Source organism: Myotis myotis, unplaced genomic scaffold (genome assembly GCF_014108235.1).
Source record: "Myotis myotis isolate mMyoMyo1 unplaced genomic scaffold, mMyoMyo1.p scaffold_m19_p_21, whole genome shotgun sequence".
NCBI classification, from domain to species: domain Eukaryota; kingdom Metazoa; phylum Chordata; class Mammalia; order Chiroptera; family Vespertilionidae; genus Myotis; species Myotis myotis.
The window spans coordinates 8905512-8918930 of record NW_023416326.1 but is presented as its reverse complement, the minus strand read 5'-3'; the positions used below and the strand labels follow the sequence as shown (position 1 = coordinate 8918930).

At 44.8% G+C, this 13419-nt stretch overlaps 1 protein-coding gene across 7 annotated transcripts in view; it reads right to left on the bottom strand.

The window, feature by feature from the left end:
• ESRRG (estrogen related receptor gamma) overlaps nucleotides 1-13419 on the bottom strand; it is a 460187-nt gene that overhangs the window by 426209 nt on the left and 20559 nt on the right. For 3 of the 7 annotated variants that reach the window (XM_036354659.1, XM_036354662.1, XM_036354661.1), the window contains exon 1: nucleotides 5404-6633. The exons of 2 other annotated variants lie outside the window; for them this stretch is intronic. The gene's annotated coding sequence lies outside the window, so the exon portion shown is untranslated. Of the gene's footprint in view, nucleotides 1-5403; nucleotides 6635-13419 lie in introns of those variants that run through there. 2 more of the 7 variants (XM_036354660.1, XM_036354664.1) reach the window with 2 other exon arrangements.

Below are 13419 nucleotides of genomic sequence, written 5' to 3'. Positions count from 1 at the left end.
AAGGAAACTAATAAAAGAATCTATTTTCATAAGATGTTTATAGTGTAAAAACAGAGTGCCTTCTTGAGTAAGAAACTGCAATAAATATTCTTCTAAAGAACAGTTTATGGGTAATGTATGCTTATAAAGTGTAACACACTATACGAATGTTAGTTATTCTTGCTCTTAGTATTTAACATATATGGAAATTTGCTTCACAATCTCTACTTGTGCTAATAAAAATAGGTATTCGTGAATATAAATTATATTGTTCATAAAATCAGCCTTATTAATCTAATATATCTTTGAGTGAGATCAAATTTAAATGGGCCACCCTGGTAACACAGATATCTGTGAACACTGTTTATCCTACCACATAAGTAACTTTCAATGTAGGAATACAAAAGTTTTGCCATGCTTCATGTCAAGTTAGCCTCCAGAAATTGAATCTTCAAAACAGTGAAAAATTACCGTGTCAGATACACATATTTGCTAACTTAAAAAAATTCTTTTGTAGAAGGGAAGTAAAATAAGCACATTTATTCATCAGCATCCTGTATTGAGTTCTACCAGGTAGTTTATTTTAGCAGCTGCACCATCTGAAACAGCCGTAAGTGTTCATAAGTGAATAAAGTATCTTTGAATCTCCAGTATCTTACATTTTATCACAGGGATTCCACATGCATCCAACCCTCTTTTGTGGTAACTATGGCCATCCCCTTGTTTAAATGAACAAAATAGCCTTCATAATAGAAATATAAACAGAGGCCTGATTTAAAACTACCGCTGATTCTTCTGCGGGAGTTATTGATCACAATGGCATAAATACACTATTAGCTATCTATGCATGGTAGACATTCCTGGGGATGGGAGGTGGGATTTACACCCAAGGCAATGGAGCTATGGGGGTAGTAACCTTTCCCATTGGAAATCATCATTGTTGAGTAAATTCATGGTATTTAATTTCCACGAAAAAGAAAGCCCCACAGCTTCTGGCTCTCCCTTTTGGCCACCACCACCATTGATTACAAAACAAAGTGCATAAATTAGGTTCCAAATCATCAAAAGAAGATGATTCCAGAGAAAGATCCTTCAACTTTCCTACAGTGCCCCACCCCCACCCGCTAGCATGAGAGGGTGAGGGGCATTTAGATCTTCTTCATAGTTTCCTGCTCTTAGTCCTAGGGCCCTATTGGTCTGGCGATGCTAACCTACAAATAGATGCACAGTCCGGCCTGCATGGCTCAGTAGTTGAGCGTGGACCTATAACCAGAAGGACAGTTCGATTCCGGTAAGGGCATATGCCTGGGTTGTGGGCTCAATCCCCAGTAGGGAGCGTGCAGGAGGCAGCCAGTCAATGATCCTCTCTCATCATTGATGTTTCTATCTCTCTCTCTCCCTCTTCTTTCCTCTCTCTGAGATCAATAAAAAATAAATTTAAAAAGACACAAAGCCGAATTAGCCCACAGCTTTAAAAAAATAGCAAAGTGACAAGAGAAAATGTCTTTGTTTGCCCCAGAGGCCCCCGGACATTATTTTGACTTTATACAGAAATTTTAAGTGAATAAAACAAAGATCACAGTATTGCAAAACGAGGTCCATCATTACTTCCAAATGACAGATTCTAATGTTCCTACAGAAGTTTTCAGTTGGTTTTCTCATAGCAGTGATTCCATGGAAAGCATCACCAACTACTCCCTGGAGAAAACAAAGACCTTCACTGAAATGGAGAGAGAATTTCCAGATGCACAGTTCCTAGAAGGCAGGTACTGCCAGGGTTTCTTAGCGAGCGTAACTAAGACTGTGTTAGGCACTGTGGATGCGGGAGGGATCTCCACTTTACAGGGTTCCATCTGTTTCCATAACATTCGTTCCCCTTTGTGCCTTCTTGGTAACTGTTGTTGTGAGAAGTCAGAACTCAACCCAGCTCCATTGCCAAGTCCCTACACTAACAACAAGCAATGACTACCATCTGTATTTCTGATGGGTACAGAAGATGACCACGGAAGATAAGTTAGCCAGAAATGTTAAATAATTGAAAACTATAAATGACTTAATAGAGTAGTCAGCTTAGTTTACAATGCAGCCTGTTTAAAGCCATAAAAGTCCTGTATAAAAATTGTATCTTGTGGTTGACCATCACATTGCCTATGTATTATTCAAAAGTATCTCACCAGTGTTTTTCTTCATTAACCTGGCTCTTGGCATTTTCCCTCTAACTCTTTCTCCTTCCACAGTTTCCCAACCATGTTGAGATAAGACAGAATTCCTCTGTTCTATCATAAATCCCTCTGCCAGGATAACGAGATTTCCCATGTCAAATTGAAACCAATTTCATAGGTCAATCAGGAAGGCAAACTTGAACTTCCTTAAATATAACTTGTTTGCATTTAACACAGCCAAACACACAAGACATTAAAAAATAATAAAACAAGCCCGGTTGGCGTGGCTCAGTGGTTGAGCATTGACCTGTGAACCAAGAGGTCACGATTCAATTCCTGGTCAGGGCACATGCCTGGGTAGCAGGTTCGATCCCCAGTAGGGACAGTCGATCAATGATTCTCTCTCATCACTGATGTTTCTATCTCTCTCCCTCTTCCTCTCTGAAATCAATTTTAAAAAGCGTATTAAAAGAATAATAATAATAAAACAAGACTAATCTACTTGTATCGATACATTTGTAAACAAAAGGAGAAGCTCATAAATTAACTCCCTTTCCTGTGACACACTGATCTGGGGATTTGTCTAGATGTGAAATGTCGTGAGGCATCACGAAAGTTCTGCCCTGAGTGTTTAGCTAAGGTGCACGGAATGTCTGTGAAGGAGAAACAAGAGACACCTAAGGATCTTTTTCCAACATAAGCCCATTACCTGTGACAGGCTCTTGCTAAAATGCTAGCTGCAACTGAAATGTCCCCATAAACAAGGCAACTGAGAACAGCCCGAAATGTTTTCAGCAGCATTGTCCCTCACAGCCCTTCTGCTCTCTGCATGGCTGCTGCCCCCGCCATTACCATTCTCATGCTGATTTAAGTTCAGAACTCAAAGTGAAAAACTATCTTGAGGATCACTTCCTATCGAAATCCTGGTGCAGTAAGTAATAAGTGGTGCTGGGTTGGAAAACGAGAACAGAGCCCTCTCGTGCTAACCTTTTAATTTCTTGAAAACACTGTACAGAATAAATTGAGGGGCACACACCTGGGGATCTAATCGATGGATGGGCTCTATTTCATAAAAGCACAACCCCACCCATCAGAAAGTCCCTTTGCTCCCCTAAAAGAAGACTAGCAGGTTTCGGTATATACTATGCATGAAGGTTTCAGTGCTATCTGGATTTATTAAAGAACATAATGATCTTTCTATCGATGTTCAACCCCCCAGTCCACGGACCACGTTAACTCTATGATGCCGCGCTCAATACACACACTTCTACTTCCACGTAACAGGAGTTTAAAGAGTGATGAGATATGTAAAAACAGCAAAGTCATGTGCACCAGACAAGCATGTTGGTAAGTCATCTAGGCCAGCTCCATAAATGCGTGATCTTTCCCGGTTGAAGGAAGAGGCCCTATCAAAGGCATTGGCCTCCATTAGGGTGTCTGTCCTTTCTTTCTATGGGCTACTCCTCAGCTCAGATTTGAGAACTCAAGAACTATTCGAATTTCCCTCCTTTTCCCACAATGACACCGGCTGGCGAACTCATGCTGACAACTTCCAATCTACTGGACAGAAAAAAAAAAAAAGAATCCTGACACCAAGTCCAGCCCCAGCCCCTGCCTCCCCTCCTGCCTGCTGCTTCTGAACTTGGGCATCTTCCAAACACACGCCCCCATTTGGTCTCTGGTCAGCAGGAGAAACAAAGGAGAGTTTCTCTTCACAACCAGCCCAAGTCTTCAGCTGCTCCCAGCACTTCCAAACCCCCACAGGTCTCTTGATCTTGACTTAAAGTATTAAGCAGGAGTGTTAGGAAAGTAGTGGGAGGTCATATGTGGACCTAACAGCAACTTCTCTGAACTCAGACGCTGAGAATTTCTCTCTCTCTCTCTCTTTCTCTCTCTTATGAGATAGAGAGAGAAGGTGCTATTTTCAGCATTGCCCTCTGGTCTGTGTTAGCGGAGTCATTTGCTTTCTGCGTGTGTCTGTGTCGGGTTGTACGGCCACTGGTTCTGGTAGTACAACACAAACACAGCAAATGTGCTTCCCTGCTTAAGCAGACCCATGTGGCCATCCACAACAAGACCGATGCCAGCACAATAAACAAACACACACAACCATTCCCCAGCACCCAGGCACCAGTGGGGCTTTCTCCAGGCCCTTCCGGACGCTTCCAGAATTGCTCATTCCGATTGGGAAAAGGGGAGGGCAGGCGTGCAGAAGGGAGAAAAGAGAGAGAAGAGGAGGGAAGCTTTGCCCTCTGTGTCTTTTTCTAAGAATCTTCCATCACCAAACAGGGGGCGATGGGAGGGGGCGGGTTCTATCCTGCAAATGCTTCTCAGGGACTTGAGGGGTAGCTGTGGGGAGGTGGTTTGAAATACTTCAAATGGTGGTTGCTGACCTCCCTGCAACTTCCGAGCCCCCCAGTGGAAAGGGAAAGGGGAGGGGGAGGGGGGAGGGAAAGGGAGGGAGGGAGGCGCAGAGGACAGGAGGGAGACACCTAGGACGCAGCAGCAGCAGCAATCACAGAACTTCCCAGCCCTCAACTCCTGCAGCCCCCCTCTCCCCAGTGCCCCTCCTTGGCTGAGGAAGACCAGAGGACTCCCTCCACCCCTTCCTGTCCTGCTGCCCTAACTCTGCCCTCACTCTGGGCCACTTCACCCAGCACCGAAGTCTCTATCCAGGAGGGGGATGGGAGAGGTGTTGAAGGAACAAATCCTTGCTTTTAGGATTTGTGTGTCTGGAGCACACAGTCTGGCAGGTTTGCAGTCTTGGTGAGGCGCGTCTACACAGGCGGACAGTACTTAGGGCCATGTTATTGGGGGAGGGGGTTGCTGCTGTGCTTTTTTTCTTTTCCAAAACACTCTAAACAAGTGAAGGGGGGAGGGAGGTGGCATAGAGCTTTCCACCAGGACTGCAAATCCAGAATGCCCCCCGCGGGGATGTCAGCCTGCAGATGTTGCTGCTAAGGATTGGGACCAGTTACCTTGGCAGGGTCACAACTGCGGCGGGGGACCAGGTGAGACGTCGGGGGTTTTAAAGGAGCCAGCCCCGCGGTACCTTTGGCTGGGAAAGTCTACGAACCCCCATGCAGGGACACTGCGCGTCCTACACACGCCTCCTCCTCGCCGGGCTCCCGCGACCTCCACGGGCGGCGAGGGGGTGCGGGCTGGCCCGCTGCGGGCAAGGGCACGGCCCCCCACCGGACCCCCTGCGCGCGGGAGGCGCAGGCCTGGCCACGGGTCTGAGTCCCGAGCGGCTGTCACTCACCGAGCTGGGCTGCAGGGGCCGAGGGGCGCCCACCGCTAGCCGGAGCGCCCGGGCGCCTCCCTCCGCTCTTGGTAGCGTCGGTCCGCACTCCCTGTGACCCGGGACGTCATGATGCCTGTCTGTTTTCTCAATGATAACTTGGCCAGAGAAGAGCCAGGCTGCCGGGGTCTCCTCGGGTGGGTACGTGGTATGTGCACGTTTCTGTTTGCATGCGTTTCTCTCGCTCTCTCCCTCCCTCCCTCTCTCTTTCTTTAAAAAAAAAATCGATATCTTTTAGGAGCCCCCCAGATTCCCAGCACGGTTATGACTCCATGGCATTATTGCGTTTGCAGAAAGGGCACCTCTGGGTGTGTGTCCGGGCGGGAGGGTTTTTTGCCCCTTTAAATCCTGCTGCTCCAGCCGCCACTGCCGCTGCCGCAGCCGCTGCAAAGGGAAAGCAAGCATGCGTTCATCTTTTGTCTTTCACTTTACCTTCAGGGTGACATTCAGTGCCAACTGCTCCTTTTGACCGGCGCCAGTCCCCGCCTGGGCAAAATAACACTTAAAAACCTGGGGGGAGGGGAAGCCGGAGCCAGCCCTGCAGCCCCCAATGCTGGGGTTCCCATCCTTCCATCGGATCTGATGGACTCCAGGACCCCAGAGCTGCCCGGCCCACCTCCCTCCCGCAGAGAACCCAGCTGCCCTCCTACCCACCGGGCCCAGGCACAGCATCAGCACAAGGACTGCCAGGCACATCCACAGGGGGCCAGACCCTCATGTTCGCGGCTGCCACTTGCTGACTTGCATCTCAGTTGCCTTCCCACGGTGTAGGCCTCTCACAACTGGAGCTATTTTTGTCTCCCTGAGATGTTCTTTAAAGCCTTTTAAAAATGGGGAGGGGGCAGGGGAGAAAGAGAGAGAGAGAGAGAAAGAGAGAGTGGGAGGGAGAGAGCCAAGCCCCAGCCCCTAGATGAGGGACTGCACAGAGGCACTGAGAAATTGGGGGACTCCTGGCACCTGACCTACCCGGGGCAGTCGGAAAGGACAGAAAGGATAATAAGATTTTAATTGAATTCTTCGACACCAGCCAGGAAAGTTGTGGTTTTTTTTAATACAACAATATGATTGCCGGCTAATCAGTGGATTTGTCATTTTTGTAATACTGTTCCCTAGAATCAGGAGGAAAGGTCTCAAGTACAACCCTTAATATTTACTTCTGCAAATGTGAAAATGTATCCGAGGCGGTGTGATGACGTCTTCTTCTTAATATCGAGTTTGTGCTGTTTGTACATTGTGTGGCATTTTTCTGTAGCTTCTATTCCTCATAATATTGTGTATATGAATCACCAGGTGGACAGTATAGAAAAATAAATATCTAGTGTCGGCTTTGGCAAATATTTCTCCCTGCTTTATTACTAATCCCTCATCTGGAGCAGTAGAAGGGGTTCTGGAATTCCCCCACCCCCACCCCAGGCCCCTCCAAGTCTCTCGTTGACCTTGGTCATCATCATGCATTGGTAAAGTCACTGTGCTACGGACTCCAAGTTCCTGAAAGATGACAGCAAAAGCCAAGGTTGCAAAATAATAATAATAATAATAATAATAATAAATAGCAAATCATGGGGAGAGTGTCAGATCTGAAAAGCAAAGATTTTCAAACTCATCCAAGATCAACTACAACTGCCAGCGGTTTAAAAATAGTTTACCTATTTCAGAGGTTGGCTAAGTTTAATGAAAGGAGCTTGTTAGATCTCTTCCCTTTGGAGTCACAGACGAAGAATACCTAGCAAATTCCATAGGGAAGACATTGTAATCATGCAAGGTCAAGAGATAAGAACTGGGGAAGAGCCTCTCTCATTTAAACCTCAGAGGGTCTCAGAACTATAGACTAGTAGACAGATTCCAAAACTGAAAGGTGCCTCGCCACCCTTACCAGTCAGACATAATTCGTGGGCCCCTGCTTATCTGTCACCCTGGAATGCCAAGTTGTCATTAAGAAAAAAGACAGGCAAGAGGGAGAAATGGTGCAGTCTGGCCGGTGCTTGAAGGTTATCAGTGTCAAGGATATCCCAGACCAGGCAAGGGCCTTTTCGGAACTAGAGCGGGCATCATCTCTCCATCTTACTGACAACGTCTCAGTAACTACCCAAGAGGGGCTTGTTAATATTCAATCTACCAAAACTGGTTCTCCAGTTTTTTTACTTATTAACCTCAGAACTGGACCCTTAAAGGCCCACTGCCAGGAGGGAGAACCATAAAAATTGGACTCACTTTAATACCTTAAAAGCCTTTTTTTTTTTTCACCAAATGCCTTCCATCCTGTTTGTCATCTGGCCACCTGCCTGTGGTCCCCTTCCCCGGGCAGAGAGGTTTGAGTCGCCAGCAAGGGAAAGGCTGAGTACCCCAGTACCCCAGGGTTTGGAGAGATCCTTCTAAGCCCAGATTCTCTCAATCCAATTTGGCCTAAGAACAGCTCTGTGTTCATTCAGTCCAGACTCCTCAGACTACTTTCAAGTCTTTATTTTCTGGCTTCACTAGAGGCCCAGTACACAAAATGCATCCATGGGGGGAAGAGGGACGTGTCCCCTCAGCCTGGCCTGCACCCTCTCCAATACGGGATCCCTCTTGCAATCTGGGACCACTGACTCCTAACAGCTCACCTGCCTGCTGGTCTGATCACCCCCAACACCTCTGCCTGCCGGCCTGATCGCCCCTAACTGCCTTCCCCTGCCAGCTTGATTGCCCCTTACTGCTCCTCCCTGCTGGCCTGATCACCCCTAAATGTTCCCCCCCCGCCCCCGCTGGCCTGATTGCCCCTTACTGTTCCCCCCTTACTGCTGCCCACCCCCCGATGGCCTGATTGCCCCTAACCATGTCTGCCTCAGCCCTTGCCACCGTGGCTTTGTCCAGAAGGAAGGCAGGATGACCAGAAGATGTCTGGTCGACCCGGTCTAATTAGCATATTACCCTTTAGATGCTAAATAGAATAGTCAATATTGTTGTACTCTATTTGCGTTAACTCCCTATCCAGATCCAGAGGGTGTGAAAATGCTTACTAAGGTGGGCGGAACACTTGGAAGGAACTGTTCCAACCTCCCCTAGTGCATAGAACATGTAAATCTAAATCATCCCAACAACAACATGAGAGAGGGATTATTGGTATTCCCATTTTTTCTGAAAGGAATGGAGGTACAGAGAAGTCAAGTGAGTTGCCCAAAGTTACACAGCTGGGATTCCAAGTCATATGCCTTTGGCCCTCACTATCAAGCTCTTGGCCAGCCTACTTACCTACCCACCTAACTATTCAACTTTCTTCCCAATGACTGGCATCTTTCAAGTTGGCTTCGTGGGGCTGGTCACCCACTGCCCATCTCCTCCCCAATGTTAGCTCCTAATCCAGTGCCATTGCCCCAGCACTCAACACCCTGATCTGCCCCTTTGCTATTCAAATCTATGCACTGGTCAAGGCCAAGTTCCGATCCTACTTTGCCCACAAAGCCATTATTTACTATTCTTGGGTGTATTGATCATTCTTTTTATTCCACACTGTTCACGTCTACATGACATCACTGCTCCTTCACTGTCTGTGGGATTTATTTTTTTAAATATATTTTTATTGATTTCAGAGAGGACGGGAGAAGAGAGAGATAGAAATATCAATGAAGAAAGAGAACCATTGATAGGCTGCCTCCTGCACACCCCCTATTGGGGATAAGCCCGCAACCCAGGCATGTGCCCTTGACTGGAATCGAACCTGGGACTCTTCAGTCCACAGGCCGACACTCTATCCATTGAGCCAAACCAGCTAGGGCTATTTATTTTTTGTCTCTTCCTATCTCTTAGATCCTTTCTGACAGGATTATGCGTTTTCCCCCTGACTCTTCCAGTAGGTCTAGCATGGAGCCAAGTACAACACTGGCTCTCCTTAAATAGCTTCTGCTGCACTAATTGACAAAGAAAAAAAAAATACCCTTTGGAGAGCTCGGTGCCAATTTTCAATTTGACAGAAATTGAAAGTTTTAGGTAGCGAAGTTTTAGCCTTTAAACTAGAGAAATTGCAAGGATATTTATCCATATTTTGGACAGACCCTAGAAAACAACCAAGGAAATCAAAGGTGAAATTATTTAGTTGGAGAAGCATATTCTGTGAGGTACAATTAATGAGAGTGTGGAGGCAAGAAAGGTGAACATACATATAATTATAGTATTGGAAAGCAATTGTAAACTTACAATTTTTTAGCTGTTATAAGCCTTTTCCTGCTTATATTTTGAATTTTCTGATGGTCAACATTTTAATTTTTCTGCCTAAAAGATAGGAAAATAAGTCAGGAGATCTGTGAACTTATCCTGAGTTTGTCACTGATTAGCTTTTGTGTCCTGTGGCATGTTACTTCATCATCCTGGGCCTCTGTTTCCTTCTTGCACAAGGGACTATTTAAGCAATTTCTAAATTTCCTCTAGCTCTAAGCTTCTACAAATCTGAAAGAGGATGTTGTTTTGGAGAATACAAAAATATGCTGGGAGGCTCAGGTAAAGTTAACGAAGATCATATTTCTAATTCCTAGCACCGTTAAGGGTAGTTCAGAACAAAAAATCTATATACAAAAATACCTCCAGATTTACCTTTGCCATGATGGTCCCACTTATTTGAAATAAAATGATTAATAACTGAGAGTACCAGTAGCCCACCATGTCAACCAAATATTTCTAGTCATCATTTATACTTGCCTATAAATAACTTTATAGCACAGTCAGATTGGAATAGAGACTTCATTTGATATGAATGGATCCAACCATTTTTGCCTGGCTGCCTTAGGCTCATACGGAGCTTGAATTAAATCATGAAGTAAGTTGAGGAGCACAGGTCTATCTGGGGACTAGAATCAGAATGGGACCTCTCACATCTTTCCTGAAGTAACTACCTTTGAACAAGCCAACTACCATTTTCCTTTTCTTACTTATGTGTATGCGAATGCTTATAACCCATTGACCTTCTCACCAAGTTTTTGTTAGGATAAATGAAATAGCCAAAGTGAAGGCACTCTACCAACACAACAAAATATTATGGCAGACGTCCCTCATTTTACTAGTACAGCAGAGTTGTTGTTTCTAAAAAAATGTTAAAGTTGGTAGAGCATATGAACACAAGAACTCAGGTCCCCTGGCTGAGAATCTAAGTTGATTTCTGCTACATTTTGTTAGTTATTTGACTTCACAACATCCTGTAGATAGTTAAGGGCGAATTGGGATGGCTGTGCAGATCCATCACCGTTTCCCATCCAGACTCAAAAGACATGGTACAAACTGTGGGAAAGTATTACAGTCAATCCACTCAACTAGGATCAAGTCCATTAGAACATTTAGTTAAAATAGAAATTTATACCATGCCTCTGGCATCAAAGAATGAAAACAATCTCCTTAAGGCAGGGATCCTCAACCAAGACTTGATGACAGCTCCTGGGATTCGTGGATGAATTAAAAAGGTCTTGAAGTTGTAGGCAAAATGTGTGTGCGTGTGTGTGTGTGTGTGTGTGTGTTTGTACATGGGCATTGTTCTCAAGAGAAAACTCATAACTTTCATCACATTCTCAGAAGGGTTCATGACTCTGGAAAGGTTAAGAATCACTGATATAAGAATAGTTTATTTCAAAACTGAATTTAAGAGACTAACACAATTATTTAAGCCAAATGCCATGCTATCTAAACATAGTGTACAATAACCACCAATATTTGGAATGATGGCCTTGAGACACAATAAAAGCTTCAATCATTATATATATATATATATATATATATATATATATATATACACTCAAGGTTTATTTATAAGTAAATAAATAAAACTAAAATATATAAATAAATAAATCTATCTATCTATCTATATATATATTCAAGGATTATTTATAAATAAATAAATAAAACTAAAATATATAAATAAATCTCTTTCTCTCTCTCTCTCTCTCTCTATCTATCTATCTATATATATATTTATATATATTCAAGGTTTTCTGGAGTTCTTTCATCTTCAGGCTTTTTAATTTAATTTTTCAATTATTCAATGTTATTTCAGATTCAATATTATTTTATGTTAGTTTCATGTGTACAGCGTAAGTGGCTAGACATCAATTCTCTATTTTCCATGTGTGATAGGAGCATTCACGCCTGGGTTCAGAAGGGAGAACGAGTTCTCATTGGCATCCAGGTTCAACTGGAAAAAATAATCAAGATGTCACCTGATGCCACAGTTAATGACTATGTTCTCAGTTATGTGGCCCTGCCAGTTGCTGAACCAGCAGAGGAAAGTCAGTGTCATGGAAAGAACATTAAATTTGGAGTCAGGACATTTGAGTGTGAGTCTAATTTCAACCTCTTCCTGCTTTTGCGACCTTGGGCAAGTCATTCAACTTCTTACCACCTGCATTTTCCCTTTAATATTTGCCCTACCATCCTCAAGGAATGGTCCCTGGAGCATCAGTGTTTAGGTGATCACCAGAGGGTGGCGTGAAGTGAGCCCAACCTCAGGCTTCATAACTCACCTCCTTGATGAGCATTTTTGGGATGCCACCTCCCTCTCTCCTCCCTGTGACCAGAGAAAGCCAACACATAAAAATTCAGCAGACCTTTGAAGTACAATGTCAACCATTGCCCGAGTTGAGGTTCTCTACAGGTCAAACTATATTCTGAGAAATGTCCCTTAGAATTCTAACGGAAGGCAGTTCACAGCACATGTTCGCTGGGTCCTCCCCCATTTCACAAGGGCTCCTCCACTCTGGCCTAACAATGCTTGGCACTGGTGCAGAGCTGTTCCCTGTCAAGGTCAAAGTGCTGTGAATAATCCGAGGTAAGCCCAGGTGATGATGGCATGGCACTCGGCAGATGACTCAGTGAACCGATTCCTCTCCAAACACAGAGCGTTACAATGACGTCACAGCAAATGCATGTCAGATGTGTTTTCCTTCCTTTTTTTAATATGTTTTTATCGATTTCAGAAAGGAGAGGAGAGGTAGAGATTGATAGAAACATCAATGATGAGAATCATTTATCGGCTGCCTCCTGCATGCCCCCTACTGGGGATGGAGCCCACAACCCAGGCATGTGCCCTTGACCAGAATTGAACCTGGGACCCTTCAGTCCACAGGCCGACACTCTACCCACTGAGCAAAACCGGCCAGGGCACGTGCTTCCCTTCCATCCAGAAGAACCACATCTGTGAAGTGAGGCTCTTTCAGTCATGAAACTGGTATTTATTAAACACGCCAGAAACCACACATCCAAATGAGCATGTCTCTACAAAACAGGCACGTGGGGAGGACATGGAACTACCTGTGATTGCTCTAAACATTTTGGGAATTCCTCTTTTAAGATTCCCTGCATAGCTGGTTTAGGACTCACACAAGAAAACCAGTATCATTCCTTTACAGCCGCACTTCATGTAACAAAAATAGCATCTTTCAATCAATCCCAGGCAACCATGGTTGGCCAGTGAAGTACGTAACAAGACAGCGGCCCATCAGACTCGCCCAGGCACTTTCTGAGAACACAGCAGGCCAGGCTGACCCCGACTCCCGGGAAAGAAGGCCAGGAACGGGAACTGGGGCTCCCCCAGGTTTTCTCTGTGAACTCTATTTGGGTGGCTTGTCGCCAGGTCAGGCTTGGCATGGGAAGTCTGACCAGTTAACCTTCTGTTACTCTACAGACACGAAGCCTGAACCTCTAACATCCAAGCATTCCTCACTCACCCAGTGTCTATGGAGCCCTGACTTTTGTTATAGGAAGCGGAACCTGCTGGTAAAGAGAAGGTGGGGGAAAGGGGATGAATGGTTAGGTCCAAAACACCCCAATTGGACACATCCAATTGGATGCATATATAAGTAGAACAATAAGTCATGTTTCTCTCCTACCCTCTCCCTCCATGCCTCTCTTTCTAAAATCAATAAATAAAAATTTAAAAAAATTATAGTTGCCCAATACCATTTCAAAATGACAAGATACAAACGGAATTAAATATTAGCCCAATTTCTTATTTTTATTCTAGTT